The sequence below is a fragment of the Hordeum vulgare genome, chromosome 1H, assembly GCF_904849725.1.
Source record: "Hordeum vulgare subsp. vulgare chromosome 1H, MorexV3_pseudomolecules_assembly, whole genome shotgun sequence".
Classification (NCBI taxonomy): domain Eukaryota; kingdom Viridiplantae; phylum Streptophyta; class Magnoliopsida; order Poales; family Poaceae; genus Hordeum; species Hordeum vulgare.
This window is the reverse complement of record NC_058518.1, coordinates 43,688,924-43,702,595: the sequence shown is the minus strand read 5'-3', so window position 1 is coordinate 43,702,595 and position 13,672 is coordinate 43,688,924.

Below are 13,672 nucleotides of genomic sequence, written 5' to 3'. Positions count from 1 at the left end.
AAAGTTTCAAAACCAATTGGAGGAATATATCAAATGACGGTAAGAGCAAATTTTGTTATCTAAGAATCTCTACGAATTACTGGCAACACGTGATACACTTGTTACAATTAAGATTGAGAACTACTTCCTCCACTTAGAAAAATAAGCCGCAGTGAAATCTCTTTAAAAAGACTTATATTTAGGAATAGAGGAAGTATAACAGTAGACAATTTTAGTAGATACTTGTCTCTGTTAGACAGTAAAAAATACTATTGTAGTAACATCTATGAATAATTACCACTTTCTCCAATATTTTTATGCACACACTAAACACAGGCAAGATGCTTTAAGCTTTGTTTGAGAATACATGTAATTCGATAGAGGAAACCGCATCAGCGGTCCTAGTTCTTTTCCCGCATCGTCAGTTTGGTCCCTATTCTGTAAAACAGAACATCGAAGTCCTAATCTTATTTAGATGCTTCACCGCAGGTCCTAAACAGGTTTGACCCGCGTTGACTGGTGCCACATCGGACGTTGGTTGTTACGCGTGCGTTTTCCCGTGGCTGGCTGGTAGGAAATATGCAAATGAACCCCTACAAGTTATCGGCTTCTTATTTCTCAGCCCTTAGCTCTTCTCCCAGCTCTGTAAGCTTTCATGCCACAAAATGAAGTAAATATTTTGTATCCCAATTCTAATTAATGTTTTATCTGAGTACGGCTCCAGTCCAAATTTAAATGATGGTTTATCTAAATTCAAATATGCAGTAATTGACATCAACTCGAGATTGTTACAACACAAGATAATAACTTAATAGATCGAGATCGAGTTTACAATATTGTCTTGTTTCAACCAAAATAAACAACTGCCAGCACAAGTGCACTGTAAACAAGTTTGCACTTAGACGGTTTGATTGAAACCAGAGCTACACATGAGCATCAGGTTTCTGTCAAACCAAGCCAAAATATGAACGCAAATTATCCAAAATATACAGATAAAACATCTCCAAAATATGAACTTGCATTCCCTCAACTAAACATCTGGGACTTGGTTCTCTTTCTTCTTTCACACTTGTTCCTTCTTTTTCTTCTTTAAACCAAGTGTTTTGGTAGGTGGTCTTGGAGGTGGGAGCTCATCTCTGCAGCTGGCAATGAATTGACTCTCGGGTCAAGGACCTGGTGGTGCAGTTTGATTTTGTTGTGTTTCTATATCCTGCAAACCAAGTGTACATGAGAATTCAGCAAGAAAAGATAAATTTAAATTGACTCACTTGTTCCTGTAGAACATGAATCACACTAGATGACGTGACACTGTAACTCATTGCAGATTCCACAATACTAGCTGTTGCACTTGTAGCCATCTGGTGTACTATCTTTTTCTGAAACAAATCACAGAAATGTGAGATATAGTAATCATGTAAGGACATATCAAGTGCACAGATGTGAGATATAGTAATCATGTAATGTACCTTGGCACTACTCTTTCTTTTCACTGGCATTTTCATTGGAGGTTGTGCATGTTGTGCTATAGCTGCTGCATGTTGTGGTGCTTCCTGTGGTGCTTCTTGTGGTGCGGCTGCTTCTTGTGGTGCATATTGTGATGCAGCTAGTAGTGCTTCTTGTGGTACATATTGTGATGCAACTGGTGGTGCTTCCTATGGTGTGGTTGCTTGTTGTCCTGCAGCTCTACCAAGTTCTAGGCACTTCCTTTTGGTGTGGCCAGGCTCATTGCACACACTACAGTGGCCAATTATGCCATGCCTACTAAGCCTTGTGCCACCTTCCTCCTCTAGTGGACTTTTCCTTCTCTTTTTACTAGGCCTACCAACTTGTTTGTCAAATTTAGGTGGCCTCATTTCAGGACCATTCATTTTCTTCCACATTTTGGGATCACTACATGGCATTATGGCCCCACCATAAGCTGCCTTCAATGCATCTAAGTTGTAGCACTTGTGGACTGCTGATTCCGGATTTATCCTTTCATGCCTAAAAGCTGCACAAGAATGTCTACACGGGATTCCTGATAGCTATCAGGCCCTCCATGTGCACTCCATTTTCTCTATGCGCACCTCATATTCACCACGTAAACCATTTACTTTGAAAAGATTTTCCGCAGACAGAAGTGCTTCATAATTGGTTGCAAAGTCAATGTTTTTGGCCAGCTTTTTCCTAATTTGGGGACAAATGTTGCCACACATTTCTTCTGGTTCCTTCCTCTTGCTAAAATACCTAAGCATAACCTGATCTTTCATCTTCTTTAGGCTAGTAACTATTGGTAGTTCTCTAGCATCAAGTATGTACCTATAATTGCAATAAATTTCAGAGCAAGTAGTGTGTATCTAAACTGGTTTGCTACAGCTAATGTTGAACAAGTAAATGCACGTAATTTCACATTTACTAACCTATTGAACACTTCACATATGTTGTTCAGAAGCAAGTCACATTTAGGCAATTCCTCAAAGAATGCATTGCACCACTGCCTTGGATCGATTGCATCCAAGTACTCAAATGCTGCAACATCCAGTGCTTTCATCTCATCCATGTAAATCTACCAGTCACACTATCTTGTGGCTCTTGCAATTTGCCACAGCTTTTTCATCAAAATATCACCTCGAAATCCATTTCTTGCAATGTTTTGGTGTAGATGTCTTGCACAAAACCTGTGTTAAGCTTCAAGCCATATTGCATTGACATCATTGATCAAACCCTACAAATGTACAACAATAGTGGACAATATAAATGCACAACACCCACTGTTGATAAATGCACAAACAAGATAAAAATACAAACAAAGGAGAAATACACAAACCTTCTTCCTATCACTCATAGATGTCCATGGACTTGTGTTTTCTATGCCTAAATCATCTTTTAGTGTGCTAAGAAACCATTTCCATCTGATAGTATCTTCCACTTCGACTATAGCAATTGAAATGGGATAAATACAATAATTAGGGTCAACACCCACAGCTGCTAGCATCACTCCACCAAATCTGTTCTTAATATGGCACCCATCAATGCCTATAATGGGCCTACAACCTACCAAAAAGCCCCTCTTGCATGCATCGAGTGACATATAACAGTTCTGAAACACTCCAGCATTTGCATTGACAAACATTGTACTTCCTGGATTTGATCTTCTAATCTCAGCTGCAAAATCCCACAACAAATTGTATTGTGCCAGTTCATCCCCATGGATCTGCTTAAGTGCAATTCTTCTGGCCCTTTCTAGCTTGCTTCTACTTGTTGTCATGTTCAAATCTTGTTCTATCATCCTAGCAAAGTTCTTCAATGACATATTGTCATCACATCTGAATTTTTCAACATAATGAGCTGCTAAATACCTTGTTGTGAACTGCTTTATCTTGAAATCTCTTTCACACTTGTTATGGCCTACATAATTCTTCACAGTCCAAGCTTTTGACCTGCTGTCGGGTGTAGCATACAAGTACCAGGGATATTTTGGCTCACAGCAAGCCCTAATCCTTTGCTAATCGTTCTTCTTGTAGTGTACACCTACCCTTTGCTGCACAATGTATTCTTGTATTGCTCCTTTAAGATCTATCACTGACAAAAACACCATGCCAATTCTAAATTCCACTTGTCTCATATTCTCTGGCCTCCACCTTCTCAACTTCACTTTCTTCTTCATCTTCTTTCAACCTTCCTTGTCCATGACTTCTAATTCTTCTGCTGAATCAGCTCCTTCAACATCTGAATCTTGTAGCTCTTCCAAATCTTCATTTGTATCATAATCACTGTCCTGCTCCCATTTGGATTTCTTCTTCTTTTTTGCCTCAAATTTCTCATCTACCCATTCTTCAAACAAATCATCATCATCTGCAGCTATCTCATTGTCAGAATCAACCCAGTATTCATCCAATTCACTATCACTATTATCATCTGAACCATTTTGTGCTTCTTCTTCCAATTCAAGCTTCCTTGTACTTCTTCTCAGCTCATGCCCATTGCTATGTTGTTGTTGCCTAGTTGGAGAACTGCCACTACTTGCTGCTGCTGCCTTATACTTGCCACGAGTTGGGCTCAACACATGAGGCAAACTAGGAGAGCCACCAATCACGGCATCATCAATTACAACAACATCATCAAAATTCATATCTTTGTGGTCCACAAAAATCTGAAAGTATTGAAATTTAGGAACAACAACAATCATATGCATTGTGTCAACATCTCGGTCTATAATGTGGAGTCCTGATCCGAGATCCTTTCTAGGGAGAGGCCAGTACAAAGTATACTTGTCTCGATCACGATAACCTAGCTCCTCCATGAAATCTGTCAGCCATAGAGGTGACCAAGTATCTCCTTCATAGCCATCAAATCTTGCTTGCTTGCCATCGACATAGCTCTTCGCGGCCCCAAATCCACACAAAAAACTGCTATAATTGATTTCTACTGTAAATTCCTCCTCAAGCGTACCTAAATAGTAGGCAAATCGTCAGATTATGTTGCCAATTTGACGTACAAATTAACCACCGTGATGTGGTTGCACGAATTGGGGATTTAGGGTTAGGGATTACTCGTCGTAGTGGGCAGGAGAATCTTTTGGTCACCAGAGCTTCAGCCCCTTGCGAGCGGACTCGTTCCTCGCGTTCTCCATGCCAATCACACCTTCTCCATCGCCTCTAGTCATCACCGGAGTAGCAACGCCGCCGCCAGGTCGCCTCCCGTGTCGCGAGATATAAAGCTATCGACGATGCGAAATATGACACGGCCGGTCGATCGGGGGCTAATTGCAAAGTTACACCTCCAGTCGTTAAGCTGTGCACACCCCACGTCTGACATGGCACTAGTCAATGTGGTCAGACCTGTTTAGGACCTGCGATGAAGCATCTAAATAAGATTAGGACTTCGATGTTTCGATTTACAGAATAGGGACCAAACTGACGATGCGGGAAAAGAACTAGGACCGCTGATGCGGTTTCCTCAATTCGATATAGAAAGAATTATATGTCGCTCCAACAACAAACAGAATAAGAAGAAGTCCTAAAAATAATGGAAACATCTAATGTATACACGCCACATTGCGGCTTTCCGGTGCGGCGGCTGACACCACATCTGTCATCAAAAGAATCCGGACCTCTCTTTGTCATGCATGCACATGCATGCACTGATGTTACACAATTCATTCTAAATTATCATAATTCAAAAGGTTTTATCTTTGTAACCATTCGACCAATGATCCGTTTTTGCCGTTGACTTTGTTTCAATGAAATATTTAAGACAAGATGCCATGTCGACATGTTTTGACAACTTTTTTTGCTCGTACTTACCACATTTGTTGCACTTACTTGTCATATTAGTAAGTACTTACTTGTCTGATAAAAATTAACTTATTCGCCATATTTTTTGGAAATTATGTATAAATATGACATATCGAGATAATCGAACGGGCAAGCAAAACAACTTTTTTAGGACGATAACGTGTAAAAATATGACCACTCAGCATGTTTAAAACCGATGACAACAAGAAATCTTTTTTTGGTAATTGTTAGTAAATATGACATGTTGGCATGGTTAAACTAACAAGCACACAAAATATTTTCCTGGGAAAGTTGTATGTAAATATGACAAGTTGACATATTTAAATTGGCAAACCAAACCTATGAGATACGTTTATATCATGTATAATAAAAATTGCTACAAGACAACAATCATTTGTCAAACACGGGCGTCGGGTTTAAGCAAGCGTAGTTGCCGAAAATCTATACACACGGTTGCCAAGTTGGCAACTAAGTTAATTAAATGTGGCTACTAAGTGTCTTATAATCTAACAACTAAATAATAGTAATTTGGAAACTATTGATGAAAAAAATAGTTGTCGGAACATGTCGACATGTGATCTAGTTTTGAAGATCTCGTTGCGAGAAAGCTAACAGTGAAAATGTATCGTCAATTGGATTTATAGTTTAAGAGATAAAACTTTAAAAAAATCAACATTAAAAGAATCTTTGTCGATGTCATGCTGATGTATTAGCTGCATGCATGGCGGAAAACCACCGCACAGGAAGGCGCTCATGCGGCTCCGCTAGGTTAGAGTTAGATTCTAACCCGGTTAGAGGTTAGAGTTAGATTCTAACCCTGGACTAACTTTGAACTAACTCCAACCGAAGAGGTGTTTGGATGATAGGGTTAGATTCTCAATAAAAACACCTTTCCAATCATTTGACTCCTTTAACTAGGATTTTGTGTGGTGGAGGTAGAGGGAAAAGTAACTTTTTATAGGCCCCACCTAACTCTAACCCAAATAAGCACATCTTGGTAGGTTAGTTATTTTAGCTGGGTTAGTTGCATCTAACCAACTATAACCATCCTCTTTGGATGTTTTAAGGTTAGTTCGATCCAATCTAACCAACTCTAAATCTGACCCATGGATCTAAACAGGACCTTTGTAAGGCCAACTCCACCGTGCGACCCCATCCTGTCCGGCCCCGTCCGTTTGGGGTAAAAGGGACAAACCGGTCGGCCTAGCGCGAGACAGCCCAGACCCATCTTGTCTGTTTTGTGTCCAGGGCGACCCATTTCGAACGCAAACTTGCATGGGATTTGGGTCGCGGCGGACAGCAAACGGACGCGCGCTCGTCCGCGTCGGGGCCGCGTGGCAGGCGGACACCTACCTCCCACCCGCCCACATCAATGCGCACGAGTGGCTGGGCCCGCCTGTCATCCGCCCAGGGAACGGTCGCGGTCCTTCTTAAATGGGGAAGCCTTGGACCGGTCATCGTCCACACTTCCCACTACACCCCGCGGCCTCCACGAAACCCAACACCCCAAACCCTAGCCTCGAACTCGCCGGCCGGCCACCTCGCAGCCATGGGGCTCTAGAACTACGGCCGCAAGGGGAAGCACGCCCGCGAGGCTGGCTCCTCGTCGGGACACCGCCGCGACTCCGTGAAGGAGGAGGCCGCATCGCAACCGCGCCGGGCCTCCGCGTCTGCTTCCTTCACCATCGGCCCTAGGCCCGCCGGCCAGCGCGACCGGCAGTACCTCGGCGCTGAGGTATGCCGGCACTACCGGGAGACGAGGACGCCGGTCCCGTGGAGCGACGTCCACCTCCCGAACAACTGAAATCTCTCCGCTGACCGGGTCCGGATCCCGCCGGTGCCGACGAGCGGTCGTGCACGCCACGACGAGATCGAGCACCGCCGACGCCTCCTCCCCGATGACCTCTACTATGACGACAGATACGCCCTTGATTCCGTGCTCTGGGACACGTGGCTCAGGGACGAGCACGACGTGCGGCGCACCTCGTACTTCGCCGGCACCGTGTCGCGGTCGTGGCGGCCACGGTAGGTGCGTGGGCGTACACGGGTGCGCGGCCTCACGCCCACGTCGTCGCCTTCCCCGTCTCCGTCACCACCTCCACCTCCTCGCATCACGGCGCAGGAGGAGGCCTGGCTCATGCATCGTGTCATGGAGGACTCCATGATCACGCGTGATGAACGCCAATGGCCGGGCCTAGAGGACGCGATGTCCCTCTCTGCGGGCAGTGACGTCGCCATCCCTGAGCTGATGGAGGTGGAGGAGGTGATGGAGGACGCCCCGGTGGCCACGTTCCACCCGGATCTGGTGGGCTAGCAGTGGAGTTGGTCGTGCACGGCTCCAGATATGGCGCACGCTGTGGGGGCGTGAACTGGTGCCCCACGCCGCCGCGGTCACCGGAGCGGGATGCCTCGCCATGGGAGGAGGTGCTGCAGGCACCTGCCATCTTGCAGCCCGCCCCCGCGCACCACGGACTGCCTTCGTGGATATAAGCCTGACAGTAGATGTGTAGGGTACTAAAGTAGAGGGCAAAGTCCTAACTACGTTAAGGTTGTATGAGTTCAGGCCCCTCTACGGTGGAGGTAACAGCCTACGTTTGAGTGCTCTGGAGCTTTAATGTCGAGTGGAATATGAATGTTACAGAATGCGAACCCTTGTGCCAGAGGGGAGGGGTGGCTTATATAGAGTGTGCTGCCCCTCATAAGTGTCCAACCTTCAAGGGTCCTATAAGTGAGATTGAATGCATACGCCATAAATGACATTAACTATAATAGTCTAACGTCTGACCGTTAGCCTCGTTGGAGTCGCTTCTGTTCTTCTATGTCGACTTGTTTCTGGTCTTTACCGAGTGGAATACAGTCGCTGAGTATTAGGTAATATTCCGAGTGGTTCTTTCCGAGTGGATCAGAGGTTGTCTTAATCCAGTCGGTAAGGATCTTGTGATCCTTAAGCTAATAATGAGGTGCCCTTGGGTAGGACTTATGTCAGGCCTATGACCCTACCCTAGGGCTATAACCCCATCATTAGCCCCCGAATGGATTGAGGTTAGAGTGGTGAAGGTGCAACTTTAAATCTTGGTATCGCAGACTGAATTTAAATGTTGTTCAAAGTTTCGCCGAATTGGATGTCGATTGCCATCTTCATCATTCGCCTTGATCGATTCTGCTTGGAACAAAATATCTGAGTGGATTTGAAGATCTGAGTGAGCAAACAAAACAGTGTGTCTCACAAGATCTTTTGACGTGACCAATCACCCTGTCTGTTCCGCATTTTCTAGGATTCGAAAATTTGATTGTCGTGCGTTACGCGGTGATGATGTCATCACCATCAAGTAGATCTTGTCGCCTCGATTCCTGCGCCTCTATCTCCGCCACGTATCTCGTGGTGGCCTGCAAAGGGATAAGTTGAGGGCCCACTTGTCAGTTGTATAGTCGGCTGGTTATAAAAGCATCAAGCACTAGGGTTTGGAACGTTATCGTCTTCTTCCTCTTGCATGTCCTTCCTATTCCTTAGCCACCAACACATACCGAAGCAATCAATCTCATTGCGCCACCATGACGAAAGGACAAACCGTCAAGTTGGAGAAGGCGAAGAAGAAGGGCATCGTCAAGTCGAAGAAACAAACTCTGCCGCCGATCTGGATCCAGGGGGATTTCCTCTGATCTACTGTGCAGGAGGAGGATCTCCTCGAACTCGTCGAGCACGGCATGCTGGCGGACAAATCTTGGAGGCACCCTGGAGACGAGCCCGAGCCCGAGCCGTGGGAGGGAGAACAGGTTCTCCTCCTGACCCACGTCGAAACGGGTTTCTCTCTGCCGCCCCATCCTTTCATTCGGGGGTTCCTGAACTTATTTGGGGCGCAACTGCATCATTTTCCTCCAAACGCCATTGCGCATATTTCTTGTTTCATCATTGATAACCCACAAGTATAGGGGATCGCAACAGTTTTCGAGGGTAGAGTATTCAACCCAAATTTATTGATTCTACACAAGGGGAAGCCAAAGAATATTCTCAAGTATTAGCAGTCGAGTTGTCAATTCAACCACACCTCAAATATTTAGTATCTGCAGAAAAGTATCAATAGCAGAGTAGAGTGATAGCAACAGTAGCAACGGTAACCAGTAGCAGCAAAGTAACGTAGCAAGGACGAGTAGGAAAAACTCGTAGGCATTGGATCGGTGATGGATGATTATGCTGGATGTTATTCATCATGCAACAGTTATAACACGAAGAGATATGTAACTAGCTCCAGTTCGTCAATGTAATGTAGGCATGTATTCTGTATCTAGTCATACGTGCTTAGGGAAAAGAACTTGCATGACATCTATTGTCCATCCCTCCCGTGGCAACGGGGTCCTAATGGAAACTACGGGATATTAAGGTTTTCCTTTTAATAAAGAACCGGACCAACGCATTAACACTTGGTGAATACATGAACTCCTCAAACTATGGTCATCTCTGGGAGTGGTTCCGGCTATTGTCACTCCGGGGTTGTCGGGTCATAACACATAGTAGGTGACTACAACTTGCAAGATAGGATCAAGAACACACATATATTGGCGACAACATAATAGGTTCAGATCTTAAATCATGGCAATCGGGCCCTAGTGACAAGCATTAAGCATGGCAAAGTAGTAGCAATATCAATCTCAGAACATAGTGGATACTAGGGATCAATCCCCGTCAAAACTAACTCGATTACATGATAGATCTCATCCAACCCATCACCGTCCAGCAAGCCTACGATGAGACTACTCACGAACGGTGAAGAGCATCATGGGATTGGCGATGAAGGAAGGTTGGTGATGACGATGGCGACGATCTCCCCTCTTCGGAGCCCAGAACGGACTCCAGATCTGCCCTCCAGAGGAAGATCAGGAGGTGGCGGCGCCTCTGTATCGTAAAACGCGATGAAGTCTTCTTCTTGATTTTTTTTCCGGGCGAAAGGGACTAAATAGAGCTGGATTTGGAGCCGGTGGAGCTTCGTGGGCCCCACAAGCCTACCAGGCGCGACCACGGGGGCCCGCGCCTAGTGGGCTTGTGGGCTCTTAGCTCCACCCCTCCGGTTGATTCTTGCGCCAGTATTTTTTATATATTCCCCAAAAAATCCCCATAAATTTCCAAGTCATTCCGAGAACTTTTATTTCTGCGCAAAAACAACACCATGGCAATTCTGCTGAAAACAGCGTTAGTCCGGGTTAGTTCCATTCAAATCATGCAAATTAGAGTCCAAAACAAGGGCAAAAGAGTTTGGAAAAGTAGATACGATGGAGACGTATCAACTCCCCCAAGCTTAAAACCTTGCTTGTCCTCTAGCAATTCAGTTGACAAACTGAATGAGACAAAAGAAAAACTTTTACGAACTCTGTTTGATCTTGTTGTTGCAACTATGTCTAACTCATATCCAGAATTTCAGCAAGATCACACGCAAACCACATAAGAAAATGACATCTAGGTCTCACGGTAACCTCATATCAATGGCATAATCAACTAGCGAGCAAATAATAATAAGTTTCAAGCGTCAACACTTCAATCAAAACAATCATGAAGCAGTACAAATAGATGGTATCTCGCTAGCTCTTTCTGAGACTGCAAAACATAAATGCAGAGCACCTTCAAAGACCAAGGGCTGACTGAACATCGTAATTCATGGCAAAGAAGATCCAGTCACAATCATACTCAACATTAGTCAAAAGCAAAGCATAAAAATGACAGAGGTGCTCTCTAATTGGTGCTTTTATAAAAAGAGGATGACTCAACAGAAACATAAATAGATAGGCCCTTCGCAGAGAGAATCATTGATTTGCAGAGGTGCCAGAGCTCAAGCTTTTAAAACAGAGACAATAATATTGGGTGGCATGCTTTCATTGTCAACGGAATGACCAAGAGTTTTCACCATCTTCCATGCTACACATGCTATAGGCGGTTCCCAAATAGAAAAGTAAAGTTTTGAATCCCCCACTACCGATCAATCACACTTCATAACTAGCCGAATACTCGGGTGTGATGGCTATTGTGTATCCCCGGCAACGGCGCCAGAAATAGTTGTGTCGACGGCACCAGGAATCCTACAGCAGCGACTACGCCTTAAGGGTCTTCCTAGGCAAGTATGCAAAGGATTTCCCCCGTGGCCTTGGAGCCTTGCGTTGGTGTTCCCTCGAAGCGGAAAGGGTGATGTAGCACAGCGACGGTAAGTATTTCCCTCAGTTTGAGAACCAAGGTATCAATCCGGTGGAAGAGCATCTCAAGATCCTGCACAAACACAAAAGCTTGCACCCAACGCTATGACGGGGTTGTCAATCCCTTATAGATTGTTTGCCAAGTGAGAACTGAAAGCAACAAAGTAACAAAGCAAAGTGAAAGCGGTGATGTAAACGATGGATATGAATAGACCCGGGGGCCGTAGTGTTTACTAGTGGCTTCTCTCATGAAAGCAAGTAGACGGAGGGTGAACAAATTACTATCGAGCAATTGATAGAACTGTGCAGAGTCGTGACGATATCTATGCAATGATTATTTCTATAGGCATCACGTCCGAAACAAGTAGACCGATACTGTCTACATCTACTACTATTACTCCACACATCGACCGCTATCCAACATGCATCTAGTGTATTAAGTCCATAAGAACAGAGTAATGCCTTAAGCAAGATGACATGATGTAGAGGGATAATGTCAAACCAATGATAAAAACCCCATCTTTTTACCCTTGATGGCAACTGCTTGATGTGTGCCTTGCTGCTCCTACTGTCACTGGGAAAGGTCACCACATGGCAGAACCCAAAACCAAGCACTTCTCCCATTGCAAGAATCATAGATCTAGTTGGCCAAACAAAACCCAAGACTCAGAGAGACTTACAACGATATCAAATCATGCATATAAGAAAGCAGCAAAGACTCAAATATATATCATAGATAATCTGATCACAAGTCCACAATTCATCGGATCTTGACAAACACACCGCCAAAGAAGATTACATCGGATAGATCTCCATGAAGATCATGGAGAACTTTGTATTGAAGATCCAAGAGAGAGAAGAAGCCATCTAGCTACTAACTACGGACCCGTAGGTCTGAAGTGAACTACTCACGAGTCATTGGAGGGGTGATGATGATGATGAAGAAGCCCTCCACCTCCAAAGTCCCCTCCGGCAGGGCGCCGGGAAGGGTCTCCAGATGAGATCTCACGGAAACGGAAGCTTGCGGCGGCGGAAAGGTATTTTCAAGGCTCCCATGATTTTTTGCGAAATATTTGGGAATTTATAGGCCAAAGATTTAGGTTGGGGAGCGGCCAGGGAGGCCACAAGCCTGCCCACCGCCGCCTCCCCCCTGGTGGCGGAGTGGGGGCTTGTGGGCTCCCTGGAGCCCACCTGACTTGGCCCAAAAGCACCCTGGACTTCTTCCGTTCGGGAAAAATTATTTCGGAGTTTTTCTTCCATTTGGACTCCGTTCCAAAATCAGATGTGAAAAGAGTCAAAAACACGGAAAAAACAGGAACTAGCACTTGGCACTGAATTAATAAGTTAGTCCCAAAAAGATATAAAAAGGTACATAAAACATACAAAGAAGGCAAGATAACAGCGTGAAACCATCAAAAATTATAGATACGTTTGAGACGTATCAGGGTGCCGTCCATACCAACATCAATCCAGGGGGGAGTTTTTTTTGCAATTATCTTTTTGATTTGAGCATGGAACTGGGCATTCCAATTACCGACCCCTTTCTCGTGAATGATAGTAAATAAACACATATCAAGGATAACACGCCTAGCATGGAAGATACTGATTGCCCCTTGTCACCACATGAGCGGTTCGGGCATGCAAAACAGATTATTTCTTGAAGGTTTAGAGAGTGGCACATGCAAATTTACTTGGAACGGCAGGTAGATACCGCATATAGGTAGGTATGGTGGACTCATATGGAACAACTTTGGGTTTATGGAAGTGGATGCACAAGCAGTATTCCCGCTTAGTACAAGTGAAGGCTAGGAAAAGACTAGAGAGCAACAACAGTCATCAAAATGCACTGAGATTAACCAACATTGAGTGCAAGCATGAGTAGGACATAAATCACCATGAACATGAATATCATAGAGGCTATGTTGATTTTGTTTCAACTACATGCGTCAACATGTGCCAAGTCAAGCCACTTGAATCATTCAAAGGAGGATACCATCCTATCATACTACATCATAATCATCTCAAAATTCATGTCGGCCATCCAAGACAAACCATTATAAGCTCCTAGCTAATTAAGCATGGCATCAGAAACTATGATCTCTAAGTTGTCATTGCAAACATGTTTCTCTCACAACAAAGCTGAATCAGGAACGATGAGCTAGTTATATTTACAAAAACAAAATAGATCGAGTTCATACCAGCTTTTCCAGGCTCAGTCACTTCATCATATATCGTCATTA